Here is a 16,280-nt window from a genome sequence, read left to right on the forward strand (position 1 = left end):
ACCTATCTACAGTGTGTCCAATCAAGTCTCAGAATCAAACTAACCACATCTCAGTCTTTCCCTGTGACCCTTGTCACTGGGGCTGAGGAGAACATTCTGTGCAGGTGTCTGTTCCCTCAACATCACTTGTCCCAGTTGCCTTTCCTGTTAAACAGGAGCCAAACAATAGCTGAGGACCTTCTTCCTGTGTCAGTTCAGGTGATCAGAAAATGACCAGGGGGCTTCAAGTTTGCTTCTGGTGTGTCTGAGAACATGTTTCCAGGGGACAGTGGCCCCGAATCCATGGACTCAGCAAGGCATTCTGCCCCATGTGTTTTCATGTCTTGATAGAAGCATAAGCCCAGAGAAACAGCCACAAAGACCACAGCTTGTGGTAGTGACTGGGGAGAGAGAGAGAGCCTCTGTCTCAGAGCTGGATAGTGCCAGATGCAACCAGCACGCAGTCTGCTGTGTGATATCAAAGCCCCCCCACTAAATATTAGTACTCCCTATATACCATGCGTTCCAAAGAATGCTCTCCAAAGGCGAAACTGAGGCAGGTTAGGGTGACAAGACCCTAACATCAATAACCTCTCCTTGACTAAACATGGGAATTGTTCTTGGGTCTATAAGGGAAAGTCTAGGTCATTATACTTTACTACAGGTCAGAAACATCAGAAGGGTCTGGCCTTTCCTTATCTCTGCCCCCCTAGGGAGTCCTTCCACTCCCTTTTGTGAAGGCTCTTTGTAGAGAATTAAGATTTCTGGGAAGATTGCCCTTTTCCAGAAATCCTGATCCTAGACACTTGATGCCAGGATTAACTAGCTAAGTAGTCCACCCATCTATGGGGCTCATAAAAACCCTAACCTGAGTCTTGAGGTGGTCTTCTCAAGCCCCTTCTTGAATTCCTTGGCCTATTTCCCTTCTCTTAACTTTTGGGCTTCTCAATGTCTTCCTCCTTTCCCTTAAGTTCCACTTCTTTTACAGGTTTCCCTCCAAAAGCTCTAAGCATAAAATCTTTCTGAACCATATTCTCTGGTCTGTGAATATCATTCGCTAAATTCATAAGACAATAATCTATGGGCACCCTGAAATTATCCGTGCATTGGTGTATACTGGTGTATCGAACCCAAAAATTCCTGCATCACCATTGGGGTGCTTAGTTGGGAATGTTAGAGGGCAGTGTTCTGCTTCCTGCCTTTGCATGACACAAGATATGAATTGTTTTTCCCTTCATTTTCAGTTCTGTCTAAGCAACTCTCCTCCTCTTGGGAACTGGCCACATTTAAACCTTCTTAGATGGTAAGTGGTAGATTTAGGAAGTTTCTTTGAGTGACATTTATTAAAACTTTCTGCTTGTTATTAGTATAAAGTCAATAAAAATGTAAATGGTGTGTGTAGAACATTTACTGGGTTTTGTCAGCATATATTTCTCATGTTTTCTCTGTGGAACATTGAGTTTTATTTTATTTTATTTTATTTTAATTAACTATGGCTTCTGTGGGTACTGTGGAATTGAACCAAGGTCTTTTAACTACTAAGCCATCTCTCCAGTCCTGGAACATTGAGTTTTTAATAGTAATGAACAACGCCAGTCTGCAGGGGCAATGCAGATTCTACCTAGGACTTCTGTGCTGGGTTTGTGCCACAGGCAGTGCTGTGGGACACAGATGCAAGAAGTACGCACACACAGGGGTCACATTGATGGGCCCTGTGGAAAGAATAACCAGAGCTATGCAGCTTGTCATTCTCCTTTGCCTTGTCACAGAGGCAAGGGGTCAGTTTGCCTCAGGACAGGTTCTGGGAGGACAGATGGTTTAAACCAGTTTAGGGTCTGAGACGAAAGGGTGTTGAAGTCAGGTTCACATTGCTGGCAGAAATCACCCAACCAAGAGCAGCTTGTGGGAAAAAAGTTTTATTTTGTCTTACAGGCTCAAGAGGAAGCTCCATGATGGCAGGGAAAGTGATGGCATGAGCATAGGGTAGACATCACCTCCTCACCAACATCAGGTGGACAACAGCAACAGGAGAATGTGCCAAGTAGTGGCAAGAGAAAAGTGGCTATAACACCCATAAGCCTGCCCCCAAAATACACTGCCTTCAGGAGGCTTTAATTACCAAATCTTCATCAGCTAGGAACCTAGCATTCAGAACACCTAAATTTATGGGGCTGGGCAGGGGGGGAAACACCTGAATCAAAGCACCACAAGGGGGCACCAACCTTTTCCCAGAAAAAATCTTACCAAGAACTTAAACAGCATATAACAATTTAGTAGCATAATTTACATTACAGTGAGGTAGAAAAAGTGAGAGAAAAAAAAATCTCAACATGTTGACCCTGATTTAAAGTTTCAATAGTCTTGTGTGGCACCTTTATTTAGTTAGAGTAGCTAAAATAACCCAAAGGGGCACCCAGACTTACAAGGCTTCAACCTGTGCTCAGTGGTAAAGGGTGATGGGGTTGCTGCAAGGTAACTTCAGGCCACATCCAAACACAAGCAGCGAAAACAATTATACATTGAACTGGGCAGAGGGCTGAGAGACTCGTTTGCCTAATGTTTTCTGGTCTGCCATTTTAGGTATTTTCCATCTGGGAACTGGACAGATTAAATGGTTAAGGACACTTGCTAGTGACTGTGTCTGTCTAACATTTTTTTTTAATTGCTTCTGGTTTTACAGGAAATAAGGTGTTTTACCTGTAGACGTCTTTTGGTTTCTGCATTGATTGTGATAAATTACATATGGCTTTCATAGTTTAGACAGCCTGACAGATTTTTATGAGAAATTCAGCCTGAGGTCTAATGCATGCTTGCATCCTACCTAGAGTAAAGAATGCAGGAATTAAATTGTTTTAAGGGTATATTAGAGGATCAATCCACAAGGGGGTTTAGACCTTCCTTATCTCTTAGAATTACTAGAAGCTATTTGGCTTCCCTGGCATATAAGCCTCAATGTTTGTTCTAGAGGATTTTTTGGGTTTGTTTATTTGTTTGGTGTTTTGCTAATATGCTTAGAGTCTAACTGTATGCACGTGTAGCTGAGAAGAGATCAGGCACAACCCCATAAAGACAGGCTCAGAAGTCATCCACACCATGGGCTGTATACAGTCATCTGCATCATGGACCATATAGAGTCCTCCATGCCATGGGCTGCATAGAGTCACCCACAACATGGTTTTCCTTAATATTTTTGAATGCCACCATTCTTTTGTAAGTCATGACATAGAACCTGTATGTAGCGCTGTCATATGTGGTTGGGAGAACCAACATGGTTATAGCAGTAGCAATATATTTAGACTTGTTTTCTTTCTCAGGGAAGCACCGACCTATGAACTCCTTGCATGGGGCTGGTTCTGTGAGGCCTCACATAGGGTCTGTAGTTTGGGGAAACACTGTGAGTCAGCTGGCTGCCATGGTCACAAAAGCTGCTAGCACCCCAGTGGAATGAATCTGAAGGGATTTCTCATTGTGTGATGGGAGCTGCCTTGTCCAGTGCAGACACCACTGGCCATGGGCTACATGTAGAGCACAGGAACACGGCCAGTCCATGTGCAAGTGAAGTGCAGGGGAAACTAAAGCTCAGACTGGGGGTCCTTGCTATATGACAGAGACTGTAGTCATGTTCTACATTGATTACATGTAGAGACAATAGCATATGTGGTACACTGGGTCATGCAAAATTAACCATGATTTCACCTGTTTCTCTTTATTTCATAGATGTAGATGATGGAAGATGCTCACACTGCATTCTCTCAGACAGAGCTGCCTCACACTGTGGCAGCGTATAGGTATTTTTACAGGCTGGCTTATGTTCCTTGCAAACTGTGTGCACGGTCTGGGGCATGTCGTGTCAATCTTTCCATCTGTAGACAAAGTTCTTCATACCCAGCCTGTTGATGCAGCTGACACAGGTGTTCCCACGTTCCTGAACTTCTGAATCATGCCCTCTGGACAAGGCAGTGTTGTCAGGCTACTGGAGAGGTGTACAGGGAATCCAGTGACACCTTTATTGCCACCTCAGTGTTTAAATCCTGTGTCTTTGACCTATACAGAGCTTTTAAAAAGACAGTTGCTGGCTGGATGATTTGTGGATGAATGGGCAGGTGTGTGGGTGGCTAGATGGTTATGTAAGTTTCTTGATGACAGATAACTTGACAATGAAATGCTCCTTTAGGCTACCAGATGGCAGCATTGCACCACAGCTCCACCATCTAAGGCTTGCAAGTCTGTCTCGTGCTGGGGCCCTCTTGGTGGCTGTCTTTCTCAAACACCTTTGCTTTGTCCTAACCTTGAAGTGTTCTTGTCCTTCAACACACCATCCATCCCCTCCTCTCATTTCTTCTCCAGGGCTCATCCCACAAAGTTTCCTTCTAGGTCTGATAAGCTGAAGACATGAGGAAGTTCTGCCAAGAGTAAACTGCCCGTAAATTTTATTATGGACTCATGTGTGACCTTCCACAGAGGACCACTGAGGCTGTGTGCTTTGCCATGTCTTGCATTGCCAAGCAGTTTAAGGTGTTGGTAATACCATGGAGTGTCTGGTGATGGTTAATGTTGGCCAGGTGAGGTATGTGTGTCTTTCAGCCAGTGCTAATTGGTGTGAAGGTATTGTTCTGCAAATGAGGCTTGCATTTTATTTACTGACTTGAGGAAATGAGCTTTAATAACATGATGGGCCTCTTCTAATCAGTTGAAGGCCTTAAGAACAACAACTGAGATTCCCAGAGAAGGAATTCTACCTTAAGACATTGGCTGGCAGGCAAGCCAGTTCCAGAAACCAGTGCCTCCCCCTTACCTGTTCTCTTTCTTGCTCTCTCTTTCCTAACTGTCACCTACCTATCAATCAACCAATCACTACAATCTATGTGCCTATTGATTCATCTACCCATTTTCAACTTAAAACACAGCTCTCCTATCAAAGGGAACAGAGATAGTTTATTCTTAAACCAAATATAAGTGACCATGGCCCAGTGTCACAGGAAACTTCCCCTGGGGAGATTCTAACACACATCTTCACCCCACTCAGATGGCAAATCAAAGTACAATTACACCAATACTAGTTTGGTGAACCAATGAGCATATTGGGGTTACTTATAGAGCATGGAGAAGGGTTGTTTGTAGGAATGAGTAGCCCCCAAAGTAGCCACTTTGATGGGACTTCCTGTTTCAAAATTACTCCTTGGCTGCTCCTCCCTCAGCTGCAGGGTGAGAGCTTACATACAGAGCATGGGGACTCCAGAGCAGCTGTACCACTAAGTCTCATTCCACCTGGATGACAGCTTCCCTGTGGCCACTTCTAGAAGAGCCTTGTCCCTGTCCAATAAGTACTATGAGACCACAGAGCAGCCCTTCAGTGGGCTCCCTTCAGTGGGCTACCCCCCACAGTGCTCCACTCTCAGCTTTGGGATGAGGGCTCACTTACAGAACATGAGACCCCAAAGCAGCACTTCAGTGGCTCTATGTTGGGATTACTTTTGCAGATGATCCTCCCTCAGTCTAGGCGTAAGGACTTACTTACAGAGCAGGGAGACTCCAAAGAAACCATCTAGCTGGAGCTCAGTGTTCCTTCATTCTGTGATCTTTTGCACTCTGTATATTCTACCTCCCACTGAGGTCACAAGACCTCAGTTGTTTATTGTATACAGCTGGCACAGGGAGCGCCTGAGATTACAGGTGGGGTCTGATGACCCTCCTCATGTCGAGTTGTCCCAGCTGCTTTTAACAAAAGCTAGCAATAGTTGTTTACTGCTTTCAGTGAAGAGGAATTTTGCCACACAACACCCAGAAACACAGATTCAGGTTGCTCCAAATAACATTATAGAATGGAAATGGTTTCATGAAGATTTCTAGTCTCAGAACAATAGGAAGTCATAAATCAAAGCATTTCTCAAATACACTAGTGGGAACATCAGGTAGGTGGGTTACAGGATAGCAGGGAGATCTATGCTGTAAGCCTCAGGTGTGATCTGATGGCATTCTTAACTTTTAGCTTGGTGGAAGCTAGTCATCTACTAAGTTAATACATCCCAAAGGTTTCCTCTAATAGTCATAGGACATTAGGTCAGATATGAAAGGGGAAATGAAGGTCTATTCCAGAGACTAAAGGTAGCTTAAGATAATATAGCCTTGAAGTGCAACATTCCAATACTCCAACCAGGAAATTCTAATCAGCCAGCCTTGAAGAATTTTCACCATAGTTGTGGCTTTTTCTGTAACTTCAGTTCATGTTACCTATTACAAGTTATCTAAATGTACATCTTTCCTCTACCAATCTTCCACCTGTCTATACCCACCAATTTATCTATAGTCTATTATATCTGTCCATCACCACCATTTGCCTAAGGGATACAGGGATATCACATTCTCAATAGAACCCTGAGACTTGAAGAAGCTGACCCTGGAGTCCATGGCCATCTCTCCCTCTTCCATGCAAATGGGGAACTGCTGGCTGGTCCGGAGCTTTCTGGGGAAGGGAGATGAGGACTGTTTTGCAGTCCATTTCTGCAGTCCTATTTATCACACACAGATGCAGGAAGTTAGATTTTGATGATGTGCTGAGCTGTGAGGAAGGCTGTGTGAGATGTCCACCCTTCCACACAAGGGAGAAAATGAAGCATTCTTCCTTAAGAAAGGGCCTGATTGGGCTGCCTGTGGATGCAAGTGCTGCTGCCAGGTTACTGAGCCTAATGTGCAGGGGAGGGAGCCCAAGGGAGCTTCTCAGGCCACAGCTCTAGGCTAGGGTTTTTCAGGATCCTGCAGCTGTGTGATGGGTGCTGTGGTCAGACTTCATGGCCCTTGGGTGTGGGTGGCGCAAACAGGTATCAGAAGTGGAGTGGGTGTCTAAATCCTCATCGGGGTGAATCCTGGGAAAGCCTTCCTGTGCACCTCCAGGGTGGGACATTTAATCCTTAGTCTGCCACTGTGTAACTTGTAATGCTGTTAGTTTCAGATGAAAATAATATAATCTGATTGCTCCTGGGGAGATATGGGCTAAGTTAAACAGTACACACTCTGCAAGGATCAGGGATTAATGGTTTGAGGTGGCAAATGCACTGATTCTGTCAGCATATTTCCTTTGCTATTGCCCAGGGTGGGCTCTCCATAAGACACCACCATATTCAGACAGATGAGGACCCCATGTTCCTGTATGAAGCTTTGGTTCCATGGTTGACTTCTTCATGGGGACCACACCTGAGGGCTGTATTATCCATGGGGCTGATTACAGCAATATATCTAACCCGAACACCTCAGGGAACATGGGAGCAATGAGAGCAGGTCTCTGACCCTCACACCATCACAGCATCTTGTTCCCAACAGAGGCTCAGCAGTCATGCATGGTGAAGACTACTAAGAGGAGCCTTTCCAGCAGTGCTGTCTGCAAGTCTAACTGTGAGCTGAAGGCAGGGATGGGGTGAGGGAACCCTGGCTGTTTGGATTCCTAAAGGCTGACAGACCACCTAAAAGACAGCACTAGGAACTTTGTTGGGGGATGCTGGGTTTCTGCTTCCCACTTATCTAGCAAAGGTTGTACTGTGCCACCACCGAGGTCTTGGGCAGGTTGTTCACTCTCCGGGTGGGTACTCCCTCCTGCTATGGACACCAGCTCCTGGACTGCAGGCTGTTCTGGATTTGAGTCCAACTATGTGAGATTCCTGGGCTCCAAGGATGGTTTTGAAGTATCCAGAGGCCATTTCCTTCAGAATATTTTTAAATTGTGCATGTGCATGTGTGTTCATGTGTTTGGGTGCACATTTGTGTAAATGTAAAGGCCAGAAGATCGCCTCAGTTGTTCCTCAGGAACAAAATCAACTTTTTTTTTTTTTTTTTGAGGTGGGACTTTGCTCTAGCCTGGCTGACCTGGAATTCATTGTGTAACCTCAGGGTGGACTTGAACTCATGGCGATCCACCTACCTATGCCTCCCAAGTGCTGGGATTAAAGGAGTGCACCACCAAGCCTGGCCAACCTTTTTTTCTATATACATGATCTCTCACTGGCCTGTAGCCTACCAAATAGGCTAGACTGGATGGCCTCCACTGACTCCATCTCCTCAGCGCTGGGATGACAAGTGTGCATCATTCCACTATATGTGGATTCTGGATATTATACTCAGGTTCTCATGTTTTCAGGATAAGCACTGTACTGACTAAGCCATCTCTCCAGCCCTTAGGATGATTTAAAGAAAAGAGATCAGTGGGTGGGTCACAAGGAAACAGATCATGTGTATGGAAATAGAAAGTGCTTCCTCAGCTCTTTCTAACAGCTGAGCAAGCAGGGCAGCTTCATCAAACACAGTAACCCCAACAGAACTTGTTCCAATTGTCTCCTAAGATAAGAAGCACTTGTGATGCACTGGCCAGGTTGTCTCCAGGAGTCCCAGATGCCACTGAAGCCCTCCCCCCCCATGCCCAGGTTCTGGGCATCCTGTTCCTCTTGTACACTACCTTGTCTAGATGCCCTTTCTCTAGCCCGGGTGAACTGAGACACTGGCCCAGCGTCTTCTTGGTCAAATCATTGCCTGACAATGCTTTGTACACATGACAGTGATGTGGCAGCCGTGAGACAGGGGTGGGAGGCAGTGTTGGCACTGCACACCCTGCCATGAGCTTATGGTAGAAGTATGCCTTCCAGCAGTGAAGGGAGGCATAGAGGGCCATCCCTGCCTGAATGAATGACTTTGCATTCTATTGTGATAGGAAATAATAAATACAAACATAACAAAATATATGACCAGTGGGGCTGTGGGCACAAAAGGCTGATGATAGGATTTTGAAGAAATGAAGAGCTTCCAAGTGGGAGAGGGTGAGATGATGGACAAGGCATGGGTAAGGAAGGATTTTTACAGGGAGAGTTAAGTTCCTATACAGAAGATAGAGAAACACTGCTCCCAGCCAAACCTAGCAATGTCCTGGACCTAAGAGGCTGGGTCAGCATGAGGCGAGGGCTGCTGGGAAGTTAGCGGCCTTTCCTTTAGGACAGCTCACAGAGAGCACTGGGAGAGGGAGGGAGGATGCCAAAACCTGGCTCTGCATCTCATCCATACCCAGTGCTGCAATGGTGGCTGGCAGAAATAAGTATATCCAGGCCTTAGCTTTAGAGTTTTCTCTTATAGATGCCTTGGTGCAGCCTCATCTTGTAATCAACACAGTATGTCAACAATGCCTGCAGCTGAGATAAGATAAGATCTCTCTCTCTCTCCACTCTGAGCTCTACTTACAACATAAATTAAGAAATTCAGTCAAAATAATATAAATGCTCACACTTAGTCATATTAATCCAATATGTAAGTGCTTTGTTCTGATTCTGCAAGAAGGCAATAAGCCTCCTCCTACTCAAAGTACAGCTTCAGGATGGTGGCAGCAATGCCTGGTGAGCAACTTGGCCACCCAGTTTCAGGATTGTTTCCATAGTTGGATGGACAGTCAACAAGTTCTGAGCAGCAAGACAGGAAGAATAAGTGGGCACTTCTAGGAAGGATATCTTCTGTCTTTCAGGGGAAAACAAGGAACACCTTGTTTGCTCCTTCCTCTGGTGATGGGGTTGTTTCTCAGTTATGGCACCATCTCATGATCACAAGTAAGTCCAACTTGAAGAAAGGCTGCTTTTCCAGGGCAAGGGAGCAGAAAGCTGTGGAGAGTAGGAGTCAGTGGATGTGGGTGAGCCATGTATGAGCCGACTACAGTGGAATTCCTGTGACAGAGACTATGCACTTCCTTTACACTGCTTAAGCACTCTCTCTCTCTCTCTCTCTCTCTCTCTCTCTCTCTCTCTCTCTCTCTGTACATATATCCATGTGTGTGCAGGTGCATGTGTGTGCATATGCACATATTAATGGAGACCAGAGACAACCTCACCTTTTTGATCGAGGGTCTCATATTGCCCTGAAGCTTACTTGAATGACAAGCCAGCATGTTTTGAAACATGGGTTCTAGGGAAAGAATTCAGTTCCCCATGCTTGCACAGACAAGCACTTTACCAACCAAACCATTTCCCCAGCCCCTCCCAAGGTGTCCCTTGCAGCTAAGAGTATGCTTAGTAGGTGAGCGTCTGCTTTCCCTGTGTGTTGCACATCTCTTGGATTCCAGGTCATGTAGAATCAACTTGAGCACTGGTGAGTATAGTGGTGGGGTTCTAAGATTTCTGGTTCCTGTCTAACATTGAACACTTCTGAGTCTTCTTCTAAGGGCTTTTTTTTTCAGGTGCAATTCCTTGCACTCAGGAAAGGGCAGAACCTCTTTCTGAACATTCCAAGCCAGCCCATGCTTCCCCTTCCCAGTCCTCCACCTCCTTGTGTCTTCATTTCTGGGCCATTAACTTCTAACAGTTCAGTGAAGAAAAATGTCAGAGAGGACAGCTCCAGTTCCTGAAGAAAATCTCAGGTCAATATAAAAGTTTCAATTTCCCCCTGACTCAGAACAGCCGCCTTTAGCCATTTTATGACAGCTATCTATCAATTCAAGTATAATTTTATGAACCTCCATAATAAGAAAGTTGTGCTTGGATTTTACACAGCCAGGCATTATTGACGTTGCAAATATATATATAAATTGAGAGAGAGAGAGAGAGATGCAATTGATAACTGTAGAGCTGCTCCAAAGATGGAGGGCTCAAGATTCATTCGGGGTACTAAGGAGGCTGTGGGTTATGGAGTGTGGGACTTCCTGATAGAACATTCACCCTGAGACACTAGACAGGGCCGAGTGATTCAAGCAAAACAGGTAAGGTGGTTGCGGGTATGAGAATGGTCATTGTAGAAGCCAGTGTGGAAATTTCAGTGAAGAGTCATTAGGCAGAGTCTCAGGATCTCAAGACCCACCACAGTCATTTGAGAATACAGAGTTAATTCCAGGTCAGCCTGAGCTAGAGTGAGACCCTACTTTGTAAACACCCCCCCCCCCAATAAAATCTCAGGTATGAGGGGCCAAGGAGATGGCACCATGGGTAAATTACCTGCTGTGCCAATATAGTGACCTAAGTTTGGACCCCCAGCACCACCGTAAGGTATGGCACAGCATGTGCTTGAGATCCCAGCTCTGGGCAGATGGAGACAGGAGGATCCCTAGGACTTGTTCAGCAGCAGCTAGCCTGGCCAAATCTGTGAGTTCTGGATCAGTGTAAGATCTTGTCACGTAAGTAAGGTGGAGAGCAACTGAGGAAGTCACCCGACAGTGACCTCTGGCCTTCCCATGCATGTATACACACATGCACACACACCCATGCTCACATGGGCACCACTCACATGAAAACACATACACAACACGCACACACGCATAAAAGAAAGAACAACCTAAGGCACGATTCCTCACTTATGTTTCTCTGCATATGGATTATAGAGGGAAACCATGGATCTGAAAAATGTAAAAGGTGGAAGAAAAGTTAGAAACCACACTTTTCATTTGCTCTTAGCTCCAGCTCAGCCTGAGGACATGCTGACATCAATGCTGCCTGTCCTCCATTTCTAGGGGCTTTATTTGCTACTTTGGGGTGTGGTGCTCAAATATGGATTTTCAACAAGTTCTCTGGATCATTTGGATATGTATTGCCAAATAAGAATCTTTGGTAAAGGCAGAGAAACTGTGGACCCCTGAGGCTACCTGGCCACCTAGTCTAGCCTACTTGTCAAGTTATAGAACAGTGAGATCCTGTCTTAACTGGAAACTGAAGTTGATCTCTGGCCTCTACATGCACACACACATATGCACATGAACTGATAACAGGTAAACTTAAGTCTTTGAAGTCTGTATGTCAGTGTTTGTTGCTTGTTACTCTACTCTGAGAATACAAAGCAGTCTTTGCACACGGTTTCATTTGTTCCCATATGGAGATGCAGTTACTGCTGTATCATTAATCAGCCCTATCTGTCAAAATAGCCGCTTTCGCTGACTGGAATAAAGATTTCTGCCTCTGTGAGGCAGAGAACAGAAAGATGAGTCCTGAATGCTGTTTAAGTACAAAAGCTTTGATAAGACATGTCCCTCCCCTTACAGGCAAGACAGAAGGACCAAACACTCTCCTATATTCCTCTGTGAGGCTTACCATGAAGATGCAGAATGTCCCCCTCTATTTTTGAGTTCCCAGCCTCCATCTGGGGGAGCTCATAAACCAAATCCTATTCAAGCAGAGGTGATGGAATCCATTCCAAACTTGATCCTTAAAAATAAATTCAAAAGTTGTTCTTATCCCATTGTTACCACAAACTTGGATGCAGTGTGTTCCATAGGAAGGCTTGGATCCCCGAGGCAATGTCCAGGACAGCCACACTTGAGATTTTGTGGCTTGTATTGGATTGTCATGTGAGTAAAAAATAAAGGTTGTTGTGGGAATCCACCAGGAGTGTTGGTGTACTATGGGGATCAGAGAGGCATTCTTCATTTACACACTAGTGTTGAGTGTGAAGTTTCAGCCTGGAGCCTCATCCTGTGGATTTCAGTGCTGTGCTGTGGCAGGAGAGTGTCAGGTCTAAACTATGCTCCAGATCTGATGCTGGAATCAGACAGACACCACTTCAAGTTCTGCTTCTTGCTACTTCCTCCTACTGCCTTCTCTCTAAGCCTGTTTCCTTATCTGAAAAGAGTTAGTAAGCACACCTACCTCATGACTGTTATGGGAAGGAAATAAGATATATTTATATCAGTATCCTGGGCTATTGGCATTTTATTTTGTTTTTCTCTAATATGACAGGGAGACAACAGAGGCCGATCAATGTGTCTCTGCTTTTTTATGGCTCATTGGAGTGGGGAATCTCAGGGACAACTCTATCATCTTCCCGGCACCTGTCCCCAAGCACTGCCTTTGATCTTTACCCAACCCTGTGATCTTACCTAGCAGCAGACAGCTGGCTGGTTGGTCCCCACCTACTGAGTGCAAACTGTCTGTATTTGTAGCATCTAACCAGTCAATGCTTGTGCTTAGGAGACAAGTTAATCCTATTGCTGTGTATTACAGATAGTCAACAGTTTGGCAAAGGCTTGCAGGTCTAGACTTGAGCCTGGGCATCAGCAGCATTTCTCAGTGGTCCCATGTGTGAGATCAACCACCACAGGGCACAGCCAGTCCAAAAGTAAAAACATCCTCACATGAGTAATAATTTGATTTTCTCCACTTTGTCCAGCATATACAAAGACCTAGGGGCCCAAAGGAAATCCAAGGTCAGTCCCCTGTGTGTGGATCAAACCCTGTCAGAGTCACACATTTGTAGTCCTGTGTTCACCATCATGTTTGGAACAACCATGTTCAGCCTTTTGTCTTTTCCCTTATCAATTTGTAGGAGATATTTACCTATGGGCAACATAGTTTCCCTTTAGTATTTTTGAAATGTAAATTTTCCCTATGCCATTTTTTTCCTTGACCATTTCCTATATGTTTAGTTAGATTTATATATCTAAAAAGGAAAGACCTCTTCTATTCTCAGAGTGAAGATCAACCTTTGCACAGTTTCATTTGTTTCCCATATGCCATATGGCTACTCAGTAATTCCCACAATAATATGGCTGTTAAAATAGCTGCTTTGATTGACTGAGATAACTTCTGCCTCTGTAAAGAAGAGAAAAGAACAGAAAAAAAGCTTAAGTTTTGAATGCTGTGCAATTAGGAAGGATATTCTTTAGGCATTTGGGTGATCAAATTGGAAGCTTAATATTAAAATATGAAATGTTGATTGTATTCGTAGTACTGACTCCACTTAAGAGAGAAATTAACAGATTAGCAATCTAACTTAGATAACATTGAAGTGTAATGTTGCCAACCCATAAACCACAAGGGTAAATCTGGCAACGTACCTTACTAAGCTTTGGGTGTGTATGCAACATGGAATGGTGGGGACCACAAAGAGTTTTACAGAGTCACTTTTCAAGAGCCTTTGATAACTCAATTGATAAAACAGAGAACTATAGATAATTTTTTTTTTTTTTTTGGTTTCTTGAGGTAGGGTCTCACTCTGATCTCTGGTCCAGGCTGACCTGGAATTCACTCTGTATATTCTCAGGGTGGCCTCAAACTCACGGAAATCCTCCCACCTCTGCCTCCTGAGTGCTGGGATTAAAGGTGTACACCACCATGCCTGGCTTGAAAGAGTTCATCTTTAGAAAGAGATAATGGCTTCTCAGTTGTAGCTAATTGTTGTCAAGTATAAGAGTCCAGTACAACTCCATCCTCCAGGCTTCAAGACAAACTAGTACTTGATGTGGAATCACTGAGTTTACAACATTGTAATCATTTAAAAAACAGAATGGCTAGGATATATTGTGAGGAGCAAGAAAAATATTTTATGGGCTATGATTAAAATATAATTAACAATTAACTGCATCTGTTGAAAATATTTATGGGAGAACTTGGGTTTCAATATATCCATCCTCTGTTCAATATGGTGGTGATGGTAATGATGATAGATATGATGGTGGTGATGGTGGTGGGTGGCAATGGTTGTAGCAGTTATCTTCTTGTTGCTGGGACTAAATATCTGACCAGAAGCAGCTTGTGAGAGGAAAGGGTTTATCTCCGGCTAACAGTTTTTAGGGGAAGCTTCATTATGGCAAAAGCATGACAGAGTAGGGGCTGGCCATCACATCTTACACATATCAGCAGTAGGAAGCAGCAAGAGTGAGCTAACTAGTGAATACCCAGTAGGGCTAGACTAATAAACCCCAAAATCCACCCCCAGTGACTCATCCACTTCAGCAAGGCACTACCTACCAAAGGCTCCACCAGCTATGGACTGAGTATGAGGGCTAATCACAAACAAATCATAAACACATATGGCTAGGGAACAGTTTTCATTCAGACCACCACAGTGGTGGTGTTGACGGTGGTGGTGGTGGTGATGGTGATGAGGGAGGTGATGATGGACTTCTGCCCCTAGCCTTTGCTCATGGCTTTACTTCTTTACTTCTACCTTCTGATACTAGATGCTCAATTAGGTCCTATAGGACAGTGAGGCCATCTGATTACTGATCTGAAGTTTCTCATACACTTCTAGACCCTTCACCTGCAGAGTTAGAACACAGATGTTTAAAGAAATCCTTGGGTCACAAAAAAATAATAATTTGGGCACAAATTCTCTGGAGCCTTTGTGATGCCATGTTACTTCCATCTCTTCCACTTTACAACCTTCCCTACATACAGTGCTATCCTCTAGGAGGATATCACAGGGTTCTTTCAAGCCTTGAATCCTGGGAGCAGACTTGTATTGGGGTTTTTCTCTGGGTTCATGGTCACAGGCTTATGTGTGCCTGACGTCCTAAGACATCACCAAGAACAGCAGTGTTTTTAATGACTTCAATATTCACTCTCCAGTGGGATAGTCCCTATACAACAAGAGCCTCTCTGACATACCCATGTTATTTTTTTGGTAAGATTTTGAAAAATAAGGGAGGCATCCATTCTATGGCTACCAGTACAAGTCACATGGCATCTGCATTTATTGTTTCTAGTTAGAAGCAAAGTGTTAAGGCCCAACAGACTCTGATGATTCAAATGCCAGCAGTGACAAATGGCTCCTGGGCTCTCTGGCATTTCCAGTACATCTGTCAGAAGTTTTTATGCTTTTATGATGGCTGGACACATTCATCTTTTGTAGAAACAGTATAATCATTCTGGCCTCTGAGTTATGAAAAGTGACAATTTTTCTCTTGAGAATTATCTTATGATGTGGCACACACAGGCACATGGCTGACTAATTTTATGAAATGAGCAAAGCACACTACAAAGCTTCTTTGATATGTTTTGGGCTTTCCTCCTTGCAGGATTTCCTGCCTGTGACAGTGAGATTAATTGAAGCCAGGTAGGGCACATCCCAGCTGGGAGGGCAGAGGTATTCAAATTTGTAGGACAGCTTGTATGTAGTATGTGAAAGAGGAGGTGACCTTTGCCTTGAAGGGCCAAGTGTGCACTCCAACTGAGATGTAGACCTGTGTCTATGACCTATGGTCCTCTCTGCTTTGTGGACTTTATTTGGCTTTTCTGACCAAACTGAATGATTTATAGGAATTTTTTCCCTTGGCACTTTCAAAATGGGAATTAATTCAAAATGGAAATTTGTGGTCACAAATTGGTATAAAAAATATACAGGCTAAAGAGATGGTTCAGTAGTTGAAGTCAAATGCTCCCCAGCACCCATGTAGAACTGGATGCACAGTGGTGCATGTGACTGTAATCCCAATGTGGCGATAGCAAGAGGCAAGATAATCCTGAAGTTAATTAGCCAGATAGTCTGGCCTTCCTAGCAGCCAACAGCAAGAGAGACCCTGTTTTACACAGGGTGGAAGAAGAGAATCAACACACTAATGTTGTTCTTTGACCTTCACA

The sequence above is a fragment of the Jaculus jaculus genome, chromosome 8 (assembly GCF_020740685.1).
Source record: "Jaculus jaculus isolate mJacJac1 chromosome 8, mJacJac1.mat.Y.cur, whole genome shotgun sequence".
NCBI classification, from domain to species: Eukaryota; Metazoa; Chordata; class Mammalia; order Rodentia; family Dipodidae; genus Jaculus; species Jaculus jaculus.